At 46.2% G+C, this 25,118-nt stretch overlaps 1 long non-coding RNA gene across 1 annotated transcript; it reads left to right on the top strand.

Annotated features, from left to right (window-relative positions):
- Positions 1-6,337: 6,337 nt before the first annotated feature.
- Positions 6,338-10,521, top strand: LOC138356596 (uncharacterized). The gene is made up of 2 exons (XR_011224551.1): positions 6,338-6,463; positions 9,044-10,521. It is a non-coding gene; the product is annotated as an uncharacterized lncRNA (long non-coding RNA).
- The last annotated feature ends 14,597 nt before the right edge of the window (positions 10,522-25,118 follow it).

The following is a 25,118-nucleotide window of genomic DNA, read 5'->3' as shown; positions in this document are numbered from 1 at the left end:
TCTTGATCTGCATCCATAACCTCGTTCTTGTATATTGCAGACTCATACTTAAGCATTGACATGAGTGGTTCAAATGACGAGCAATTAGTTACATTTTCTTCAATATATGTTTTGATTCTCAAGATTGATGTCAAAAGCTCAAGTCCCATTCGATTTATCAGTTTAGTTTTCACAGATGTTACTCTCTAAAATATCCGTTCAACCAGGGCATTACTGATTGACAAGCTGTATATTTTCAATGCAAACTCAGCGAGGTCAATCAGTATGGGATCGCCAGCAGTGTTCTTGACAGTTATTGTCTTGGTCTAAAATGACGACTCAGATGTCGGAATTTGTCCCTTACAAATGTTGGACTAGTCAATGGTTAACGGTAAGCGCCACTGACTTTCAATTTCACTAAGCTTAGATTGGTCAGCTAATACTAATGGAAGTTCTGAAAATGGTGGCCATGTGTGGCTAAGGCAGATGATAGGTAACAGATTTTTCACCTTTTTTAAAGTTTCAACATTACTTAGAATACGAGAAAGAAGCTGTTTGCAAGCTTTCATTAAAAAATTTTCACATCTTTCTTGAATATTTAGACATTTTTCATGGGTTATAAAATTGTTTTGTCTGTTAGTGGCCCGAAGTGTTGAAAATTCATAACCAAAATCAACTTTCTCCAGGGGCAGATCCATAGAATTGTAGTCCATTAACGTGAAGTTTTGCATGATGAGGACGATCGGTTCTTCTGAGTATTACAAGAGTGAAGTTTTCTAAAACAGTGTGAAGGTTATACTGATCTGCTTCATCTTTTTGATAAAGTCAGTTCATCCTTTCAAAACCATTTAGGATTGATTTGAGGCATGTGAAATATAGCTTATTGGAGGGATCAGCGTACATTGAAAATAGTTGCCTTGCAACATATTTATCCAAACAGGAAAAAGCTATTTGGTAATGAGTTGTTAGAGAATCCCACTGATCTAACAGCCGCTTTAAACTACCGCTCCTTACCAATCATCGTCTTCCTGACAAAGTTATTAACTATAAGAGATCTTTCCTATCATTTATCAATCTGTAAATTTCTAGATAACTTTCTCCCCTTAATGAAGATCTGTGGAACCAGCTGTAGCTTTTGGGATGAAGTATTAATGACAATTAAGGTAGGGAATTCTATTGCCCCTGGGGAGGATTACCTTACCTTACGGTTACTTTTTCTTTCAAAGGTTCCTTGGGATCAACGTCCCCAGGGGCCAGTCTCTGACCAGGGCTCCTGCGGTAAGTGGTCTAGTCCATCAGGCTGTTGGACGCGGCTGTGATTTGTACACATTATATTATTAAAGTATAAATAATCATCATTGAGTTTCTTAATATTAATAGCCCAACGTGCTTTTAAACTAGCCCAAAAAGTCGCAAGTAGCGAAATTACAATTTTGGGAGCGTGTGGCTCTCAAAAGTAGCCCAATTCGTTACTTGTAGCCCAATCTGGCAAACCTGCATTAATTACACTATGTAAAAGACACATCGAACACTTTATGTAGCGCATGTGTAAATCTGTGTATCTAAGTATTTGCGTATGTAGGTTAGCTTAGCATTTTAAAAGCACCGAATCACCTTCTGTAGTTGATTGTTCAATAAATCCCTGAACTATATGTTTAAGGTGGCATATCAATGTAAAATTAATAGTGGTTCAATTTGCTTATAAATTTTTTTGTGAAATGGTTATAGAAAGGGCTGCAGCTGGTCCAAGTTTCATCATCACACCCTAAACAGAAAAGGAGAAAAAAAATAAACAACGAATTATGCAACGAATTTTCAAATAGTTTCAGGGAACACATGTGTCAACTAAAATCATTTCTATAACACTCAGATATTAAATTAAGCACATAATAAAGGATTCTAGTGATCAGTTTTATCAAAAAAGTGTTTAGTGCAATAATATAATTTTTCAAAGTTACCCTTCTAAAAAAATATGCAATATATGATATTTATAAATTTTTATAAAATCAACAAATAGACTTTGGACTAAAATGTCTACTAGATTCTGTAGAAGCACAAACGCTACATATAAGGTGTAATTTGCATGTAAATTGATTAATAAATGAAAGCTCTGAAGTAATTTGAATGTGTAAATTACTTTCCAGAGTAAAATAAAGATCCAAGTTCGGCCACCTGTAGCTGAGCTTGACTTCGACAGATTTCGTTCATAATTGGCACCCTTGCAGATAGGCATCCATTGAGCAAGGTGTGCAAGTTTCATGCAAATCCCTTGATAACAAACGAGAAAAAAATATTGACCAAAAAAAAAATGAAAAAAAAAGAAAAAAAAAATCTTAAATATAAATATATTGCACATACATATTACAATTATTACAAGAGTTTGTGCTTCTACAGCACATAGTAGACATTTTAGTTGACACATGTGTTCCCTGAGATTATTTGAGAATGTTGAACATTCGTTGCATAATACGTTGTGTATTTTTTTTCTCCTTTTCTGTTTAGGGTGTGATGGTGAAACTTGGACCAGTTGCAGCCCTTTCTATAACCATTTCATAAAAAAAATTATAAGCAAATTGAACAACTTTTAATTTATAACGATTTAGAATGATATGCCCCCTTAACAAATTTCTAACCCTGTCCATGGAGGACAGACGAAAATGTATATATGCTGATTAGCATTGTATATGTGTGGCCACGTCTGTGGTAGAAAATAATAACAAAAATAAAAAAAACTTGAGAGGAGTACAGTGCAATCTGCTCATATTACATTTGGCCTCAACACCAAAGTTGTTGACATAAACAAGAGAGTCAACGAAATAGAGCCTTGAGCCACCACCAGTGACATCTAGAGAGTCTTGAGCCTCCACTAGTGACATTTATAGAGTCTTGACCCACCACTAGTGACATCTATAGAACCTTGAGCTACCCCTAGTAACATCTATAGAGCCTTGAGCTACCACTAGTGATATCTATAGAGCCTTGACCCACCACTAGTGACATCTATAGAGCCTTGAGCTACCCCTAGTGACATCTATAGAGCCTTGACCCACCACTAGTGACATCTATAGAGCCTTGAGCTACCCCTAGTGACATCTATAGAGCCTTGACCCACCACTAGTGACATCTATAGAGCCTTGACCCACAACTAGTGACATCTATAGAGCCTTGACCCACCACTAGTGACATCTATAGAGCCTTGACCCACCACTAGTGACATCTATAGAGCCTTGACCCACCACTAGTGACATCTATAGAGCTTTGACCCACCACTAGTGACATCTATAGAGCCTTGACCCACCACAAGTGACATCTATAGAACCTTGACCCACCACAAGTGACATCTATAGAGCCTTGACCCACCACTAGTGACATCTATAGAGCTTTGACCCACCACTAGTGACATCTATAGAGCCTTGACCCACCACAAGTGACATCTATAGAGCCTTGACCCACCACTAGTGACATCTATAGAGCTTTGACCCACCACTAGTGACATCAATAGAGCCTTGACCCACCACTAGGGACATCTATAGAGCCCTGAGCCACCACTAGGGACATCTATAGAGCCCTGAGCCACCACTAGTGACATCTATAGAGCCTTGACCCACCACTAGTGACATCAATAGAGCCCTGAGCCACCACTAGTGACATCTATAGAGCCTTGACCCACCACTAGTGACATCTATAGAGCCTTGACCCACCACTAGTGACATCTATAGAGCCTTGACCCACCACTAGTGACATCTATAGAGCCCTGAGCCACCACTAGGGACATCTATAGAGCCCTGAGCCACCACTAGTGACATCTATAGAGCCCTGAGCCACCACTAGTGACATCTATAGAGCCTTGACCCACCACAAGTGACATCTATAGAGCCTTGACCCACCACTAGTGACATCTATAGAGCTTTGACCCACCACTAGTGACATCTATAGAGCCCTGAGCCACCACTAGTGACATCTATAGAGCTTTGACCCACCACTAGTGACATCTATAGAGCCTTGACCCACCACAAGTGACATCTATAGAGCTTTGACCCACCACAAGTGACATCTATAGAGCCTTGACCCACCACAAGTGACATCTATAGAGCCTTGACCCACCACTAGTGACATCTATAGAGCTTTGACCCACCACTAGTGACATCTATAGAGCCTTGACCCACCACAAGTGACATCTATAGAGCCTTGACCCACCACTAGTGACATCTATAGAGCTTTGACCCACCACTAGTGACATCTATAGAGCCCTGAGCCACCACTAGTGACATCTCCCTACTCTGCCTTCACTCTACCATGACCACCAATCATTTACCAATCAACTGGCGAAACCTCTGCATCTTCCACCAATCATGGCGGCTTTCTTCACATTTATCAAACAGTTTACAAGCTTCGAGACGTCACAACAACAGGTTGTTATTGTTATAAACAACCCTATAGTGCTTCGGAGCTCATAAGCTGTTTAATTAATTTAAACAAATTTGTGATAATTGTTAGAAGATGTAAAGATTTCGTCAGTGGTTCCATAAATGCTTGATGAAACCTATCTCCAGGTTGCTATTATTTAACAGAGCTCTTCTCCAATTATGAACAACGACTTAGGGCTCCTGGTCGTCATCTCCTGGGGTACAGTGTGGTCATTATCTCCTGGGGTACAGTGTGGTCATTATCTCCTGGGGTACAGTGTGGTCATTATCTCCTGGGGAACAGTGTGGTCATTATCTCCTGGTGTACAGTGTGGTCATTATCTCCTGGGGTACAGTGTGGTCATTATCTCCTGGGGTACAGTGTGGTCATTATCTCCTGGGGTACAGTGTGGTCATTATCTCCTGGGGTACAGTGTGGTCATTATCTCCTGGGGTACAGTGTGGTCATTATCTCCTGGGGTACAGTGTGGTCATTATCTCCTGGGGTACAGTGTGGTCATTATCTCCTGGGGTACAGTGTGGTCATTATCTCCTGGGGTACAGTGTGGTCATTATCTCCTGGGGTACAGTGTGGTCATTATCTCCTGGGGTACAGTGTGGTCATTATCTTCTGTAACTTAACTGTGGAAACTAACTGTTTATCAGACGTGATAGGTTAGGTTAGGTAAGGTGGGTTGCTTGGGTTGGTACTTTTCGGGTTAGGCTAAAGGGTTGAATTTTTTAAGGAGTGACAATCAATAGAAGGGCTCAGCAACCGGGCTCCACCTAACCCACACATCTTAAGAAGAATGTGGGGAATATGAAAGCGCCAAGCCATTATGACTATGTAGCACTTTGAAGGTGTCAGGATAAGGATTAGGGGTGGGAAGAGGGTGGGAAGGAATGGTGCACAACTATTTGGACGGTCGGGTATTGAACGCCGACCTGCATGAAGCGAGACCGTCGTTCTACCGTCCAGCCCAAGTGGTTGGACGAAAGTTCTCATTGATCCAATGTTAAGTCGGTGTCTGTGTTCAATCCCCGACCGTTCCAGTGGTTGGGAATCATTCCTTCCTCCCGTCCTATCCCAATTCCTAATCCTGACCCTCTTCCCAGTGCTATAAAGTAGTAATGGCTTGGTGCTTTCCCCTCATAAATAAAAAATAAATTCAGAAGACAATCCGACCCCAAAAAAAAGATACTTTCTTGGTATTTTTAGAAACGATATGTGTGACACACAAATGAGTTTCATATATTGATTTATAGCAGAAATAAAATAAAGTGCTAATATTTATTTTCACAAAATATGTAACCAGCTTATCAAGACTGTAACTTACATAGGTGAACAAAATTGTGTGTGTGGTGGGGGGGGGGGGGGGGGGGGTCACGTGTTGTACCAGGTAGTGGTTCTCTGGGTGGGTCAGGCTGTAGCATCATCAGCTGCTAGTGGAGCAAGATGCTAGAACACGCTGGGGAAAACCTCTTGAATTTCTTGAACTGTCTTATCCTCTTTCATCCTCTTCCTCTTCTAAAACCTTGGGTTTTTAAGTAAAATATAAAAAGAAAATATAAGAATGTGTGTGCGTGTGTGTGTATATTCACCTATTCACCTAGTTATGCTTGCGGGGGTTGAGCTCTGCTCTTTCGGCCCGCCTCTCAACTGTCAATCAACTGTTAACTACTAATGTTACGGTATCGACACCATTGTCGGAGTGTGGAGTGGCAATTTAAGGGCCATCTATGAGTCTGCACTCCAACTCCCCCTAGTATTGGGCGCTACGTAGATAACGCCATCTGTTGGTGGTGGCCTGGTATCAGCGAATGGCTTCTGTTTCGTGCCCCAAGTCTAAAGAGGAGGTCGATGTGGATGACCTCTGGTGGGTGGCGTGTCACGATCAGCGCCATCTAGGTTGTAGCTACGAGCATAATATCAACTCTCCGGTGAACGAGTGTTACTGCATGGTTTCCCCAGTGAACTGTCCATCTAATTAATGACGTTTTTATGTTCACAGATCTGACATGTGGAGGCAGTTGGACTGAGGCAGTCCACAAATCTTTAGCTTGGTCCTGCAAGAAAAGTAAGTAGCCACCGTCGATCTAAGCAGTGTTGGTGGAGATCGGCGTACCCGGGAGTAGGTAGTAAAGGTTACGGAAGACAGTGATGTGCCTATCGTGAAGTGCTGCTAGCAAGCTGCTAGAGGCATCTGCCGGGGTGTTCACTACCCTATATAATTGTTTGGGACCGCCTGTCAGCGTGTAAGTGAAGCCCTCTGCCAGTGAGTAGCTGGATAGTGAAGGAGGGGTGTAGGCACATCATAATACTGTGTGGGTGGACTGGCCCATGTAGAAAGTGAACTCGCCAATGTTCGCCAGTACGAGTGGCCAAGGTGCTGGGGAACAGTGGGGCGAGTATCTTTTTGGGAACAGTGGGGCGAGTATCTTTTTGGGAACAGTGGGGCGAGTATCCCCTGGGGTACGGTGGGGCGAGTATCCCCTGGGGTACGGTGGGGCGAGTATCCCCTGGGGTACGGTGGGGCGAGTATCCCCTGGGGTACGGTGGGGCGAGTATCCCCTGGGGTACGGTGGGGCGAGTATCCCCTGGGGTACGGTGGGGCGAGTATCCCCTGGGGTACGGTGGGGCGAGTATCCCCTGGGGTACGGTGGGGCGAGTATCCCCTGGGGTACGGTGGGGCGAGTATCCCCTGGGGTACGGTGGGGCGAGTATCCCCTGGGGTACGGTGGGGCGAGTATCCCCTGGGGTACGGTGGGGCGAGTATCCCCTGGGGTACGGTGGGGCGAGTATCCCCTGGGGTACGGTGGGGCGAGTATCCCCTTGGGGTAACGGTGGGGCGAGTATCCCCTGGGGTACGGTGGGGCGAGTATCCCCTGGGGTACGGTGGGGCGAGTATCCCCTGGGGTACACACACCAAAACTACAACGTTAGTACAACGTTCTAACATGTTTTAACACCTAACCGGTTATAACAACCAATATAGCAAGTTGTAACAACGTTCTAATACGTCATAAACACGTTAAGCCAAGATGTAACAACTTTATTAAAAGTTGTAACAAGCGGAAAATAGTTTGTTTCCAGGGTATCTCCTGTTACTTAACTGTGGAAACGAACTGCTCATCAGACGCGATAGGCGAGGTTAGGCGGGTTGCTTGGGTTGGTAGTTTTCGGGTTAGGCTAAAAGGTTGAACTGTTTACGGGGTGACATAATCGAGAGAGGCTCAGCAGCCGGTAAATATTGACACCAAACCCACACATCTTAAAGGAAGGGAGGGAAATAAATATCAGGGGAAAGCGTCATGCCTTTTCGACTATATAGCACTGGGAAGGGGATAAGGATTTGGGATGGGACTGGGGGAAAGGAATGGTGCCCAATCACGTGGACGTTCGGGGATTGAACTCTGACTTGCATGAGGCGAGACGTCGCTCTTCCGTCCACCCCAAGTGGTTGGAAGAGTTTACTGTTGATCCAATGTAAAGTCGGTGTCGGCGTTCAATCCCCGACAGTCCAAGTGGTTGGATACCATTCCTTCCCCCCCCCCTCTCCCGTCCCATCCGAATTATCTTGACCCCTTTCCAGTGCTATAAAGTCCTAATGGCTTGGTGCTTTCCCCTGTTAAATACAAAATAAATTCAGTTAAAGACCATCCGACCAAAAAAAAAAAAACCTCTTAATTTTAGAAACTGGGACACAATAGTTTTATATATTGATTTATAGCAGATATAAAAAGTGTTAATATTTATTTTAACAATGTAACCAGTTTATCAAGACTATAACTTACATAGCTGGAAAGAAATGGAGGTGGGGGGGGGGCCGGAAGAAGGGAGGTATCGTTCCCGAGTCCATTATGTGCCCCACAGGATGGTATGGGGTCCACCACCAATAACTGGATGGCTATGGGGGTCAACTACCACTCAAAACAGGGTTATGGGGTCCAGTACCACCCAAATTGATGGGTATGGGGGTACGTTGACTGGATGGACAAGTGATTCATAGTAAACTAATTTAAAGACCTATGGCTACGTGGTTTCGTGCAGGTCCTTGACCTGCATGAATTGAGGGGATTGAAGTTTCAATCCCCAACCGTCAAAGTGGTTGGGCACCATTCCTTTTCCCCGGTCCCATCCCTAATCCTTATACTGATCCCTTCCAAGTGCTATATAGTCGCAATGGCTTGTGTTAGGTAGTTAAATCACACCTTGATTAAAAATCACTTAAAATATTAACGCATCAGATTTGTTATTGACTGTAATACAGCTTTCTCCAGATAGTTTCCTTACCTTGCTGTCGGTTCCATATAGACTGTCATCCTGCATATAATTTCGAACCAGATTCATGTTACCAGCCCAGACTTGTCTCCTTAACCATAGACGTAGTTGTTAGTAGGAAAATGTTGGACTAGGCATATGTAAATCTCTTCCTTCAAGGAGGCTTAAAACAAAAAAATTGTACTCGTAATTGTTTTAATTATTTATTTGTAGCGAGCTAAAAGTTCACATTTTAATCACATACTATAATAATATTACTAAATTCAATAGTAAAAATAATAACCGTAATTATTTTAATAGTTGCAATTAACACATTCTAATTTTCTTTATGTGTGATGACTTGTATTTTAAACTGCATTTTTTCTGTGCATCCAAGCGCTACAGGTAGAGGACTATGCACGAAGTGGAGGTCCCCGACCATGGTCTCCGGAGCAGCCTGGTCACCACGAGGCAACATAGTTAGTAGCTGGAGGTATTGAAGGAGCCGCTACTTCAGGAGATCTGGAACCATTGACGGATACCTGGTCACCACTCGCCTAAGAAAATGTACTATCGCCCACGGCATGGGAGGTGGGGAAGGGGGGGGGTTCTACTAACGCTTGGCTCGACAATGTTGACGTAATCTCCAGCGTCTGGATCTTCTTTGTTTCTACATTGGAATCTCCATTTCTTGAGTCCTTATTCACATTCGTCTGTTTCTCTTCTGCCTTCTTCCACGCTGTTCTCTCCTTCCTGCGAAGTGTTCAGGAGGCAGATTGGTACGTCCTGGAGCACTTGGCGCTTACTCTACCACGCATATATGGGATGACAAACCTGATATGACACAACATGTAGTATGGCTTCCTGAAGATGGCGCCGTGGCCCACATGTTCCTCAAGTACTGAGACAGCGAGAGGCGAAGGTTCTTCCACCGCTCACCTGCAGTTGGTTCCTGTGTGCAGGAAGTGCAGGAGTTAGTGGATTGTGATGGACATCAAAGGTTTGAACTGGGTGTTGCGTTTTTGCCCGAAACGCTGTGCGTATTAGTGGTTTTATACGTAGTATATACTAGCTTCCCTCTAAATTTCCAACATTGTGACTCATTTTGTATGTATTTACTTTAACCTGAATAAACATTATAATTAATACCTATCATCTTCTAGAGGGTTATTAAGGTCACTACAAAGCTTACTGAAGAACTTTGTTCTTTGGGCTTGCTACCCGTCTTTCAAGTTCTGAAGGCTTATTAGGGCTACCCAGTACCTCACTGACCAACCAGTAATATTAATACCGCCTAGGGTACGGGTTCGAGGTCCATTACCACCCACGGTATTGGTGTAGGAGTCTACTACCCCCTAATGCATGGAGTAAGGTGCGGTCCACTTCCGCCCATGGCAATAGAGCTGGGTGTGGGTGTGTACTAACGCCCAAAACATAGGTGTGGGGGGAGCGTCCAATACCATTCACGGGATAGCATAGAGTGCGCAATGAAATGAAATGTTAAACAATGTAGACAATTAAAGAGTACCCGTATCGTTAAGGACCTCCGCGATGGCATCCAAGGCGTTGTCTTATTTTTGTTTGTCTTATTTTTGTTTGCTTGTTGGCGTGGTCCAGTAGGTCCAAAAATGTTGTATTTTTCTTTTTTTAATTTAAAGAAAAGGGTTATATTCTTCGAATGACATTGATCATAATAAATCTATATTATGAATGATATAATGAAGGTTCTGTTTAAATATGACTATACGTGGAATAAGTTCAAAAGATTAGTTTATAATTTACTGATAAGATGCAATGAATTGCGTAAAATCACTGATGTATGAAATTGTAAATAAAAGTAATTTAACAATGGGAATTAAAAATATTTGCACAGCCCTTGGCATTTAACATTCACCAAATTAAGACCAGATTGGATCAAAAGCTCTCTAAACACATCTTATAACAAAGATATGATTTAAACAGGATTTAAAATGTTTTGACCAAACCTCCCCCTCTTTGTGACGGTAAATCCTTAATAATTCTAAGTTTCCTGCTGGGGGCTCTATATGCATTCTCTGCTGATTAAGTGTTGTATTCTATCATATATACCAGGTATATGTATTGTGACGGTAACGCGTTGGTGTTTCGGCTGTTCAAAAGCTAGGGGTATGGCATCGATCACCTATAGAAACAAAAAATAGAAAATCTGGAACTTCGTCTGTGGTAAGGTAATGAGAAGACACACAAAACACAAGTAAATTTAACAATGAGATTTTAATTACGTTAGAAAAGCAAAACATGAATAAAATGGTCATAAAATTCGTATCATAAAATCAATCAATCAAAATAATAAGAATAATCAAATGACAAAATGAAAAGTTACGTTAAGACAAGTGAGTAATAACAAGTGTATAACAACAATGTAAATATTGGTGCAGGAATATTGGCTTTAAGCTATCACCTCTCTTAGTACACGTAAGCCACAGCTTAGTCTACCAACGAGACGTGTTAACTTGTTGAAAGCACTGGATATTCTGAGGTCTGGCGGTCGTGTGGCCCCAGACATCAGGTAGTGTGGTGGGTGGAGGGCAGGTGCAACTGGACCCGCAGCCAATCAGCGATGAGCAGGCGACAGACAGGTAGTTTGGCGGTTCGAGGTGGAGCAGGTGTTCCTGGCTGCATACGTTTTGCGCTCTGGCAAACCTTGGTGGTGTATGTGTTGGATATTTCTTCCATATTAGTTTTATAGGGATGTATAACGACGAACTTTGGAGGGAAGAGCAGGCTCAATCTCTCTTGAAGGAGATTATCGTCACAGTATGTTCTAAACGAAATATCGTAGATTTATGCAATATTTTGCACGTTTTTTTTAAATTATTAGTTTAGTATTAATATTTCATTATATATTCGATATATGTGATGGAAACACGAAACTGATGCCAAGTTCATCTTAAAATCATTTTTTTTTCAGTCAACCATTTGTACCTCATTAAAATAGTGAGCGAGATATTGATTAGGGGAGGAATGCTGTTATTATTGCATATTTCGACGTTTCAGCTGTATTAGAACGGTTTTACATGTAAACATCTTTCGGAAATATGAACGGAAAATAAAGATTATAGTTTTTTTATATACTTTTAAATGATCTAAATAACACGAAACCTCGCTTAATTATTCGAAGTAAATATCCTCGAATTTGGAAGCTAAGGTGAAAAACACTAAGGTGTTTTTCACGTTTTCATATTGTGTTGTTGTAAGTAAAAATAATCGTATTTATTAATATTTCGTCACTACATCATGTTTTCTCACGATATGTGATTTAACCTACAAATCTCAGAATTTCGCATCATATTTCGCTGTTAAGCAAATTTTCTTCAGTTTTTGTACCAAAAATCACCGAATTTAGTAATATTTTGACGTTTATCCTTCTTTCCTTTGTGTGACTCTTAAGGAAACGTCAAATATTAATAAATTCGAATATTTTTACTTAAAATCACATAACATGAAAAACGTGAAAATAGTCAATATTACCAAATTCTATGATTTTTTGCTTCAAATCGTAAAGCGAGGTTTCGTGTTAAGATAATTAAAATGGCATATGAATGTTTTTCCAATACAAAAGATAATCATTGTATTTCATTAGAATTAACTAAAATGTTCCTGATGTTTATATTACCGAAGGAAGATAAACCCGTAAAACGGCTCTAATCCGGCTGAAACGTTGAAATGTGCAATAGAAGCAGAATTTTTCTCCAAATCAATATCCTACTCACTATTTTATCAATATACAAATAGTTGATTAAAAATAAAGTATTCAAGGTTAATTTGCAAACAATTACGTGTTTGCATCATATTTATTGTATATTTAATGAATTAATATAAACTGAGTTTATAAAAAAAAAAAGTGAAAAAATGGCAAAATATTGCTTAAACTATTGATATTATAACCTAAAGGAAAAATGGATGATAAACGTCAAAATATTCCTAGATTCAATGATTTTTAGTTCAAAACAAAATGCAAGAAATCGCAATCAATTACGTGTTTGCATCCTATTTATCATATATTTAAGGAAATAACGATATACTGAAAATTCATAAAAAATGTGAAAAAAACAGCAAAATATTGCCTAAATCGTTGATATTTGGTTTAAATACCCCCCCCCCCCCTCCCCGCTCAGCTCGTTGATGCCGTGAGGGGGATTAGTGGGCGGCTGCCGGAGTGTGATGCTCCTTGGGGCAGTCCTTTGTCCTTTTCTAGCCTTGTGCTAGTGCTGCCGTCCTCTCCAATTGTGCTGGGCATCTTTTCCTTTTCCTTCTGTTTCGTTTTTCTCCCCCCTCTCCCCCTCCCCGCTCAGCTCGTTGTCGCCGTGTGGGTGCTTCGTGGGCGGCTGCCGGAGTGTGACGCTCCTTGGGACATTCCTCTGTCCTTTTCTAGCCTTGTGCTCCTGCTGCCGTCCTCTCCAATTCTGCTGGGCATCTTTTCCTTTTCCTTCTGTTTCGTTTTTCTCCCCCCTCTTCTCCTATCTGCTTGCCGTTTCCTGCCGACCTTTTGCTCGTTCTGGTTCTTCCCTTGGACTACTTCTATTTTGACGCCCGGGTGCTTGAGGAGGCATACTCTTGCACCCGTAGAACTGTAGTACCCGACGTCTCGAGCGAGGGGAACCTTTTATTGTCAATCCCCCTTTCGTCGCTGAACCCGATCTCGACAGACTGACGGTTCCTAAGGTGGCATTTGTGGGGCATATACTCACGACGCACCCCTAGGGGGCCCCGGCATGATAGGCGATAGCTTCCTGTTAGGTGTCCTGCCTCTAATTGTGGCTCCATGGTGGGTATGGGGGCACATTCGTGGATGAATTTCTTTCTCTTCGTCTCTGTCTATAAATGTTTCCGTTGTACCCTCTCAGGCTCGTGGGGTGGGCGACCAAGCCCCCGAGTCGGCCTGTATTGGAAGACCAGGCTCTGTAGCTCCTGCTGCGTTGGGCCCCGACCTTGTTCCTCTTTTGACCGGTCCTGACTTCTTCCCCCCCAGCTCCCCTGCCTCCTCCTGTGGTTGGGTCGAGCCTCCAGCCCCCGGTGGTGACCACTTCGTCCCCTGGCGCGGCTAAGTCTCTCGTTGTGATTACTGCGCCTTTTAACCCCTCTCTCTCTCTGAGGGTTCTCAACGCCGTTCGCGCCCCGGCCGCACATGCTCGATTCCTTCCCGTACTGCCGCGTATCAGGCCTTGTTTGGTCCCGCTTCATGGGCCAAATACTTTGATCTCCTCCCTCTTGATTCTGCGCCTCCTGACGATTTCTCCCTCCATCGGCATCTTGTTGATTCCGTGGATGCGTCTGTTACATTCAACCCCACTCGTCTCGGTACACGTGTCGTTGCTGCTCCTTCTCAGGATGCAGCTTCCCGCTTGGCAGCCTTGTCTTGCCTTGGCGAGATCCCTGTTCGGGTCTCCAAGAATGTTCAGATGAATGCCAGTGTTGGCACTATTCTCCTCCCGCCCCATGTTGCAACCGGTGTTCGGAATCTGCAGGATTGCAACGATGATATTCGGCATATCCCTGATGCCCAAGGTCATTCTGTCCTCCAGGTTGACTCGTTTACTCGTCTCCCTCATGGTCGTTGCCGTCAACCCCTTTGGGTTGTGAAGATCACCTTTGATGGTAGGACCCTTCCATCCTCTGTCATTCTTGCTGGTGCTAGGTGCTCTGTCCAGGAGTATATTCCTTCTCCTCGACTATGTAACAAGTGCTGGAGGTTTGGGCATGGTGCCCTCCGCTGCTCTGGGACTGTCTCTCTCTGTCCTTTGTGTGGGGGTGAAGGTCACTAAGTTGGAGTGCACTTCTCCCCATGCTCGCTGCCTCAACTGCGGTGAGGCGGCCCATCCTACCTTCTCCCGTGCCTGTATCCATTACAAGTTTGAGGCGGCCATCCTCAACTTGAAGCACCGGGAGCATTTATCTTTTCCTGAGGCGAGGTGCCAGGTTCGCCAGCTCCTGCCTTAGGCTAACGTCTCTTATGCTCGCGTGTTGCGCTCTTCCTCTCCTCATCCTTCCCACCTTCCTCAGACTCGCAACCGTTTCCAGGCCTTGGACCCTGATACGCATACTGCCCGGTACGTAGTTGCTGGGACACCGGTCTCTTTAAGTCAGAAGCGTAAGCCTAGCTCCTCTCCTTCCTCCTCCCCGGCAGGTAAGAAGGCTTCGCTTTCTTCCTTGGCCCCTACTTCTGGCTCTGTTGCTCCTTCCCCTCCCATTTCTGTGCTTGTGCCCCCTGTTCCTGCTATGGAGGTTTCTTTGGCCCCTGCTTCCCTTTCGGTTGCTGCTCTTGCTGAGGTGCGCTCCCCTCTTTCTACTCCCCCTCTTCCTGCTGCTGTCCTTGACTGCTCCTCTTCGTTGTCTCCTCTTCCTCCTCCTCCGGACCCTGCCCGCCCACCTCTGGTCTGTTCTCCCGCTTCCTTCCTTCCGTCTTTGCTCAGTTTACCCATGCCCCCTAACCCTGACTTTGCTGACCCTGATCCCGACCCTGATATTCTTTAACGTGCTCTGTTGCTCTTTCGCCTTTGTTTCTTCCTTGTTCTCTGTTGTTGTCCTTTCCCTTCTCGTCGATGTCTATTCTTCACTGGAACGTTCGAGGTTATTACGCCAATTTCCTCGAACATCAACTTCTGATTTCGCGGTTTTCGCCCCTTTGTGTCTGTCTCCAGGAGCCGATGCTTGGTGCTCGTCCTGGTCGCTTTCGTGGCTATTCCTTTCTCCCCCCCCCCAGCTGTTGCTGAGGCTCGTAATTTTTCAGCTCTCTTGTTTCGCTCTGATTTTCCCTTTGTCCCCTTACTTTTTCCTTTGTCTCTCCATTGTTCTGCTGCTCGTATCTGTGTGGGGAAATGGTACACAGTTTGTTCCATATATCTCCCCCCCAAGTGTCCCGCTTTCTCTTCCTGATCTTAAACACCTTCTGGACTCCTTTCGGAGCCTGTGCTCCTGCTGGGTGATTTCAATTGTCATCCTCTTTGGGGTGATGTTCTGACAAATACCCGAGGTCGCCTTCTTGAGCCGTTTATCCTCTCTTCTTCCCAGTCTCTTCTGAATTCTGGTGAGCCCACTCATTTGGACTCTCGGACTCGCACCCTTTCCTGTCTTGATCTTTCTCTTTGCTCTTCTTCTCTTTTCTTAGATTACACGCGGCAGGTTCTTGATGACCTCCATGGCAGTGACCATTTCCCCATCTTTGTTTCCTTTTTCTCTTTTCGCCCTTCCCTCTCCTTCCCTAGGTGGCAGTTTGCTAAAGCAAACTGGAACCTATTTACCCTCAGTGCTGCTCTCTCTGACCTCTCCCTCGCGCTCTCCTCCTTTTTCATGACACTGTCTTCAATGCTGCCCTCCGCTCTATTCCTCGCTCTTCCTCTCGGGGTCCACGGAAGTGCGTTCCTGGTAGAATGCAGACTGTACTCGGGCTGTCCGCTATTAGGGTGCAGCCTGGAAGAGGCACCGCCGTCGTCAGACAGCTTATTCTTTTTTTTTTCTTTCGGAAAGCGAGTGCGGTGGCCCGTAGGGCCATCCGTATGGCTAAACGTGAATGTTGGGCAGCTTATGTCTCCACAATTACGTCCGAAACTCCCCTGCCACAGATCTGGAAGCATATCCTCAAGATAGCGGGTAAGTTCATTCCCGATGTTTCACTGGTCCTTTACCTCCGTGGTACTCTTGTGGCGGACCCGTTGCAGGTTGCTACCGAACTGGGTTCCCACTTTTCTTCTGTTAGCTCTGGTCTTCATCTTCCCCAATCTTTCCTTCTTCGTAAACCTGTCTTCGAGTCTCGTCCTTTAGATTTCTGCACTCGTCTTCGACTTTCCTGTAACGATCCCTTCTCTCTCTGAACTTCGTTCTGCCCTGGCTCTCTGCGGTTCTACGGCGGCGGGCTCCGATGGTATTCATTATGAGATGCTTCGCCATCTCCCTCTGTGCACGTCTCAGTATTTACTGAGTCTGTATAATCGGATCTGGGAGTCGTCGTCAGTCCCTGAGGACTTGCTAGATGCCGTTGTCCTTCCTGTTCGCAAACCAGGGTCTCTGGGAACTTCCCCTAAGGACTTTAGTCCTATTGCCCTCACAAGTTGTCTGCAAACTCTTTGAACGTATGGTTAACGTTCGTCTGATGTGGTTCCTGGAACACCATCACCTCCTATCCCCTTCTCAATTTTGTTTCCGCAAGTGCCGCAGCACGACAGATGTCCTGGTGAACTTGGAGGTCTATATTCGTACTGCTTTTGCTGCGAGGACCTCCGTTGTTGCCGTCCTTTTTGACCTGGAAAAGGCTTACGACACCACTGGGCGATATCATATACTGTCCCAGCTTCATTCTTTTGGCCTTCTTCTTGAAGTTATCTTGAGATGATTTCGGGGCTTTAGTGTCCCCACGGCCCGGTCCTCGACCAGGCCTCCATGCCTTCGTGGTCATCTCCCTTTCTTTCTCCACATCTTCCTCTCTCGTCGTTCCTTTTGGGTGCGCCTTAATTTTTGGTACCGCTCTCTCTGCCTCGTTTCAGCAATACGAAGGTGTGCCCCAGGGTAGTGTTCTGAGAACTACTGTTTTTCTGGTTGCCCTCAATGGTCTTCTTTCCTCTCTTCCTTCTGGTGTTTTCTCCGCTCTCTATGTTGATGATCTCACCCTTTGCTGTCAGGGTGATGATTCGCCTCTCCTTCAGCGCCGGCTTCAATTTGCCATTGATGCAATGTCGTCTTGGGCCACCGATCATTGCTTCAAGTTTTCTACTGTTAAGACTTGTGCCATGGCTTTTACTCTGAAACGGGTCGTTCTTCCTCCCTCTTTGTCACTGTATGGTCATCCCCTTGCGTACAAAGATTCCACGAAGCTTTTGGGGTTATTCCTTGACACTCGTTTGTCTTGGTCTTCCCATATCTCTTACCTCCGTGTTCAGTGCTCTAACCCAGCAAACAATTTTAGGTTGCCACAACATATCTGGAAAGTATTTGAAAGGATTGGAAACGTTTGTTTTATCGTATCAGATACGATATTGTGTGTGGACTTAAATAGGTTTCCAAAACTTATAACCAAAACCTACGTATCTAACACTAATTTGAGATGTTGTGGCAACTTTACAATCCTAACCTGAATCATTCATAATCCATTCATATACCAATATGAATCTCTTATGAAAGGTTTGAGCCTATAATCTGAACCCTTTTCACATCTTTGTGTTTAAAGTTAAATTTCTTTAAATTAAATTATATTTTATATTATATTATTTTTATTATATTTTATATTATATTATTATTTTCAATTTAAATATTAAAACCAATTTAAGGGTAAAAAAAATCTAATAATTTATATTTCTTTTATTATTTACTAACAATTATAATTATTTACTAACGGAGAGAGGGGAGGCTGTACGGCGGAGAGTGGCGGCTGTGGCGGACAGTGGCGGCGGTGGCGGATAGTGGCGGCGGGCGGACAGTGGCGGCGGCGGGCGGACAGTGGCGGCGGGCGGACAGTGGCGGCGGTGGCGGATAGTGCCGGCTGTGGCGGATAGTGGCGGCGGGCGGACCGTGGCGGCTGTGGCGGCGGTGGTGGACAGTGGCGGCGGGCGGACAGTGGCGGCGGCGGGCGGACAGTGGCGGCGGCGGGCGGACAGTGGTGGCGGCGGGCGGACAGTGGCGGCGGCGGGCGGACAGTGGCGGCGGCGGGCGGACAGTGGCGGCGGCGGGCGAACAGTGGCGGCGGCGGGCGGACAGTGGCGGCGGCGGGCGGACAGTGGTGGCGGCGGGCGGACAGTGGTGGCGGCGGGCGGACAGTGGTGGCGGCGGGCGGACAGTGGTGGTGGCGGGCGGACAGTGGTGGTGGTGGCGGCGGACAGTGGTGGCGGTGGCGGACAGTGGTGGCGGTGGCGGACAGTGGTGGCGGCGGGTGGACAGTGGTGGCGGTGGCGGACAGTGGTGGCGGTGGCGGACAGTGGTGGCGGTGGCGGATAGTGGCAGCGGGCGGACAGTGGCGGCGGTGGCGGCGGATAGTGGCGGCGGTGGCGGATAGTGGCGGCGGGCGGACAGTGGCGGCGGTGGCGGATAGTGGCGGCGGGCGGACAGTGGCGGCGGTGGCGGACAGTGGCGGCGGGCGGACAGTGGCGGCGGTGGCGGAGAGTGGCGGCTGTGGCGGATAGTGGCGGCGGGCAGACCGTGGCGGCTGTGGCGGCGGTGGTGGACAGTGGCGGCGGTGGTAGACAGTGGCGGCGGGCGGACAGTGGCGGCTGTGGCGGCGGTGGTGGACAGTGGCGACGGGCGGACAGTGGCGGCGGCGGGCGAACAGTGGCGGCGGCGGGCGGACAGTGGCGGCGGCGGGCGGACAGTGGTGGCGGCGGGCGGACAGTGGTGGCGGCGGGCGGACAGTGGTGGCGGCGGGCGGACAGTGGTGGCGGCGGGCGGACAGTGGTGGCGGTGGCGGACAGTGGCGGCGGTGGCGGACAGTGGCGGCGGTGGCGGACAGTGGCGGCTGTGTCTGGCGGTGGTGGCGGGCGGTGGCGGGCGGCGGCGTCTGTGATGAGTGGTGGCGGCTGTGGTGTCTGATGGCGGCGGTGGTGGTGGGTGGTGGCGGCTGTGGTGGTGGGTGGTGGTGGCGGCGGCTGGTGGTGGTGGGTGGTGGTGGCGGCGGCTGGTGGTGGTGGGTGGTGGTGGCGGCTGTGGTGGGTGGTGGCGATCGGCGGTGTTGGGGGCTGGTGGCGGCTGGCGGTGGCGGCTTCCGGTGGCGACTGTGGGAACGGGCGGTGACGGCTGATAGCGGGCGGTGGTGGCGGCTGGTGGTGGCGGCTGGTGGTGGCGGCTGGTGGCGGGCGGTGGCAGCTGGTGGCGGCTGGTGGTGGCGGTGATGGCGGCTGGTGGTGGCGGCTGGCGGTGGCGGCTGATGGCGGGCGGTGGTGGCGGCTGGTGGTGGCGGTGATGGCGGCTGGTGGTGGCGGCTGGCGGTGGCGGCTGGTGGTGGTGGCAGCTGGTGGCGGCTGGTGGCGGTGATGGCGGCTGGTGGTGGTGGTGGTGGTGATGGCGGCTGGTGGCGGGCGGTTGCGGGCGGTGGCAGCTTGTGGCGGGTGGTGGTGGGTGGTGGTGGTGGCGGTGGTGGTGGGTGAAGGTGGTGGGTGGTGGTGGCGGCTGTGGTGGGTGGTGGCGGTGGTGTCGGCGGCGGCTGTGGTGGGTGGTGGTGGTGGCGGCGGCTGTGGTGGGTGGTGGCGGCGGCGGCGGTGATGGGTGGTGGCGGCGGCGGTGATGGGTGGTGGCGGCGGTGGTGGTGGGTAGTGATGGCAGCGGCGGCTGGTGGTGGTGGGTGGTGGTGGTGGGTGGCGGGTGGTGGTGGGTGGCGGGTGGTGGCGGTGGGTGGCGGTGGCGGGTGGCCACTGGTGGTGGGTGGTGGCGGGTGGCGGCTGGTGGTGGGTGGTGACAGGTGGTGGCGGGTGGCGGTGGGTGGTGGGTGGCGGCGGGTGGCGGCTGGTGGCGGCCAGCTGGGACACACCCTTCACCACTGAAGGTCTGAGCACAACTAACCATGTGTGTCTCTCTCACCACCAGAACAGTGTTGCCAGCTCGCGCTCTCAAAATGTTTCCTTCAAAGATTGTATATTATCTTTGAACAACAAGTTTGATTATCAAGGAAATAATGCATATATTATTGTCACATTAATACTGTGCAATATCTTATTACATTCCTGCTAAATAATTATAATTTGAAACAGGACAAAAAATCCAACATATATATAAAAACCAACATTAGAGATCACGAGGCCTAGGCCTAGGCCTATCTGTGACCACACATCCTGCTTTGCTGGCCTGCTACCCTCTCACACCTCACACTCTTAACTCTCTCATAATCACTCTCACTCTCAATCACTTACGCACTATTACTCACTCTTACTCTCAATCACTCTTACACACTGTTACTCACTCTTACTCTCAATCACTCTTACGCACTATTACTCACTCTTACTCTCAGTCATCCTTACTCTTACTCTGTCACTCTTACTCTGTCACTCTTACTCTGTCACTCTTACTCTGTCACTCTTACTCTGTCACTCTTACTCTGTCACTCTTACTCTCTGTCACTCTTACTCTCTGTCACTCTTACTCTCTGTCACTCTTACTCTGTCACTCTTACTCTCTGTCACTCTTACTCTCTGTCACTCTTACTCTCTGTCACTCTTACTCTCTGTCACTCTTACTCTCTGTCACTCTTACTCTCTGTCACTCTTACTCTCTGTCACTCTTACTCTGTCACTCTTACTCTCTGTCACTCTTACTCTGTCACTCTTACTCACTCTCAGTCACCCTTACCCATTCATACTCTCTCACTCTTACTCTCATACTTTTACTCTCAATTACTCTTACTCTCAATCACTCTTACTCCCAATCACTCCTACTCCCAATCATTCCTACTCTCAATCACTCCTACTCTCATTCTTACTCTTACTCTTACTCCCAATCACTCTTACTCTCAATCACTCTTATTCTCATTCTTACTCTTACTCTCACTCTTACTCTTACTCTCACTCTTACTCTTACTCCCAATCACTCTTACTCCCAATCACTCTTACTCTCAATCACTCTTACTCTCAATCACTCTTACTCTCATTCTTACTCTTACTCTCAATCACTCTTATTCTCATTCTTACTCCTACTCCCAATCACTCTTAATCCCAATCACTCTTACTCTCAATCACTCTTACTCTCAATCACTCTTACTCTCAATCACTCTTACTCTCACTAACTCTCAATCACTCTTACTCTCACTCTAACTCTCAATCACTCTTACGCACTATTACTCACTCTTACTCTGTCATCCTTACTCACTCTCATACTCACTCTTACTCTGTCACTCTTACTCTCTGTCACTCTTACTCTGTCACTCTTACTCTGTCACTCTTACTCTGTCACTCTTACTCTCTGTCACTCTTACTCTCTGTCACTCTTACTCTCTGTCACTCTTACTCTCTGTCACTCTTACTCTCTGTCACTCTTACTCTCTATCACTTACTCTCTATCACTCTTACTCTGTCATTCTTACTCTGTCACTCTTACTCGCTCTCAGTCACCCTTACCCATTCATACTCACTCTCTCACTCTTACTCTCATACTCTTACTCTCAATTACTCTTACTCTCAATCACTCTTACTCCCAATCACTCCTACTCCCAATCACTCCTACTCTCAATCACTCCTACTCTCATTCTTACTCTTACTCTTACTCCCAATCACTCTTACTCTCAATCACTCTTATTCTCATTCTTACTCTTACTCTTACTCCCAATCACTCTTACTCCCAATCACTCTTACTCTCAATCACTCTTACTCTCAATCACTCTTACTCTCATTCTTACTCTTACTCTTACTCTCAATCACTCTTATTCTCATTCTTACTCCTACTCCCAACCACTCTTACTCTCAATCACTCTTACTCTCAATCACTCTTACTCTCATTCTTACTCTTACTCACTCTTACTCCCAATCACTCTTATTCTCATTCTTACTCCTACTCTCACTCTTACTCCCAATCACTCTTACTCCCAATCACTCTTACTCTCAATCACTCTTACTCTCAATCACTCTTACTCTCAATCACTCTTACTCTCACTCTAACTCTCAATCACTCTTACTCTCATACTCACCCTTACTCTCAATCACTTTTACTCTCACTCTTACTCATTCTGTCACCCTTACTCACTCTCAGTCACTCTTACTTATACTCACTCTTACTCACACTTACACACTCTCACTCACCTTCAGTCACTCTTACTCACTCTTAATCACTCTCGCTTACTCTTACTCACAATATAAGACAACAAAACGTTTTCAGATTCTTTCACACCACTTTCCAGCAACTTTTATAATTTATATAAATTATCTTAGGGAATAATACATAAATTATATATTTAAACGTGATATTAGTGTTTAGTGGAATGCATAAGGAGTCAAATTGTGTTAAAAAGAGCGATTTTTAGAAAATTTGGAAAACTACTTTTTTCTGATCATATTATAACAAAATGGATTTTGAACGTTTCACTGAGCCAATATATATCATTCACAATTTATTAATGAAATTTACAAAAAAAAAAACACCATAAATTTTATATTTAAACATGTAAAAACTATTTGTAATACATTAGGAACAAAAAAGTTGTAGAAAAACAATTTATTATAAAACCTTTGTGTTTGGATTTTTTGATTAAAAGTTTCTCAAAGGCTCTCATGCACCATTCTCAATGCAAATCATTCCCACGCCTATGGGAAGAGATAGACAAACGTTTTCTAGATGATTTGTGTTTGCTGGGAAGGCCCTTGCCCTCCTTCGGATATTGTCCCATACTTCTTGGGGGGCGGATAGGCGCACTCTCCTTGCTTTACATTCCTCTCTCGTCCTGTCTAAGCACGATTATGGTTGCCCTGCTTACTCATCTGTTTCTCCTTCTACTCTTCGCCGTCTTGATGCTTTGCACCATACTGGGTTACGCCTTAGTTCTGGTCCCTTTCGTTCGACTCCCGTACTTAGCTTGTATGTTGACATTGGCTTGCCGTCTCTCCAGGACCGCCGTGATCGCTACTGTCTTCGCTATCTTGCACGGTCCTTACAACATCCTTCCTCTCGCCTCTGTCGTGCTTTAACTTTTACCCCTCCTGCGGTTCCTGTTCCTCTTCACCACCTCCCTCTTTCTGACCGGTTATCTCGCTTACAGGATTCTCTTTCCGTTCGTGTTTCTAGTATTTCTCCTCGTGTTGTTCCTTCTTTGCCCCCGTGGAGAGTCCCTCTTCCGCAGTTTTGTACATCCTTGACCCACATCCCTAAAGCTTTTACCCCTCCTACAGTTCTAAGACGCCTTTTTCTTGAGCACTTTTCTTCTCACTCCCACTCCATTTCTGTTTTCACCGATGTGTCTAAGTCTGCAGACGGTGTTGGTTACTCTGTTTTTCCTAATCACTCCTATATGTGTTGCTTACCTCCGGAGACTAGCATCTTCACAGCGGAGCTTTATGCTATTCTCAATGCTCTTCATCTCCTTCTTTCTCATTGTCAATCTTCCTTTGTAGTTGTTGACTCTCGTAGTGCCCTCATGGCTCTCGGGTCCTTTAATCCAGTTCATCCAGTGGTTGTCGAGATCCAGCATTGGCTGTTTCTTGTTCACAGTACATTTAACCAAGTTGAGTTTTGTTGGGTTCCCAGCCATATTGGTGTCTCTTTAAATGAGCGGGTGGATGTTGCCACCAGGAAGGCTGCCCGCTTTTGTCCCATCTCTCGTAAAGGTATTCCTTATTCCAACTTTTACTCTGTTATCCATCTCTCCATCCTTACCCGTTGGCAGGCTTGTTGGTCGTCTGTTACTGGTAACTAACTACGTTCTCCTAAAAGTTGTGTGTCCTCGTGGCCATCCTCCTACCACTGTAACCGGCGATAGGAAACGGCTCTGACGAGGTTGCGTATTAACTATACTCGCTTAACTCATGGTCACTTGATGGAGCGCTGCTCTGATCCTTATTGTCCTAATTGCATTGTCCCTCTTACGGTCGTGCATATCCTTGTTGAATGTCCTGACTTCCAGGACGAGCGCGTGTCTTTGTTTTCCAACCTTCCCCGCGGTCGCTTGTCTCTCGCTAGTATTCTTTGTGACATGCTTTTGATATCGTTCGCCTTATGAGTTTTTGTTCTTGTATTGGCATCCTTGGTGATATTTAGCGCCCTCTGATTATCCCGCACATTTGATGATGCTAAATAGCCTTCCCGGTTTGGTGCCTTCTTTTTGAAAACTATGAATTATCCTCACCTGCTGTTTCAGTTTCAACCACTTAACTATCAACAACACATAATTTACACATTGAAAATATTAGAGGGACTGGTCCCAAACCTCCACACACAAATAACACCACTTGAGACCAGAAATCATGGCAGAATACCCCCGTTGAAAAGCAGAGTTGCATTAGATATTCGGAGAGAATTATCAACATACGAGGCCTGAGACTGTTCAACATGTATCCACTACACATAAGGGGCATAACTAGGTGACCGCTCACAGTGTTAAAGAGAACTTGATAAGCCGCACCTAGGGATACCTGATCACCCAGGCTGTGATTCATTCATACATGATGCGAGCAGCAGCGTCCAACAGCCTAGTGAACCAGTCCAGCAACGAGGAGGCCTGGTTGAGGACCGGGCCACAGAGATGTTGAGCCCCTAAACCATCGCAAGGTAACTGCAAGGAAAAGGATCAATCACTTTCTGCAGTGTCAAGGTCACTGCCTATAAAGTCAGCAACTACAGGCTGACATTTTTTTGGTGCGAGTTTCACAAGTACATCTTTCGAACGCTCGCTAGCTTTTCCATAATACGTGTTTTGTTTTCCAACAAATTTTGAAATGGGTTTGATCTGTTCTTGATCACTTTCCATCGTAGAATAAATTTACAGAGTTTATAAAGGCAGTAAAAAATAACGCGAGGAAAAACAGGAAACTGTCCATGTT

This window comes from Procambarus clarkii, chromosome 73, assembly GCF_040958095.1.
Source record: "Procambarus clarkii isolate CNS0578487 chromosome 73, FALCON_Pclarkii_2.0, whole genome shotgun sequence".
NCBI classification, from domain to species: Eukaryota; Metazoa; Arthropoda; class Malacostraca; order Decapoda; family Cambaridae; genus Procambarus; species Procambarus clarkii.
This window is presented reverse-complemented; position numbering and strand designations above follow the sequence as displayed.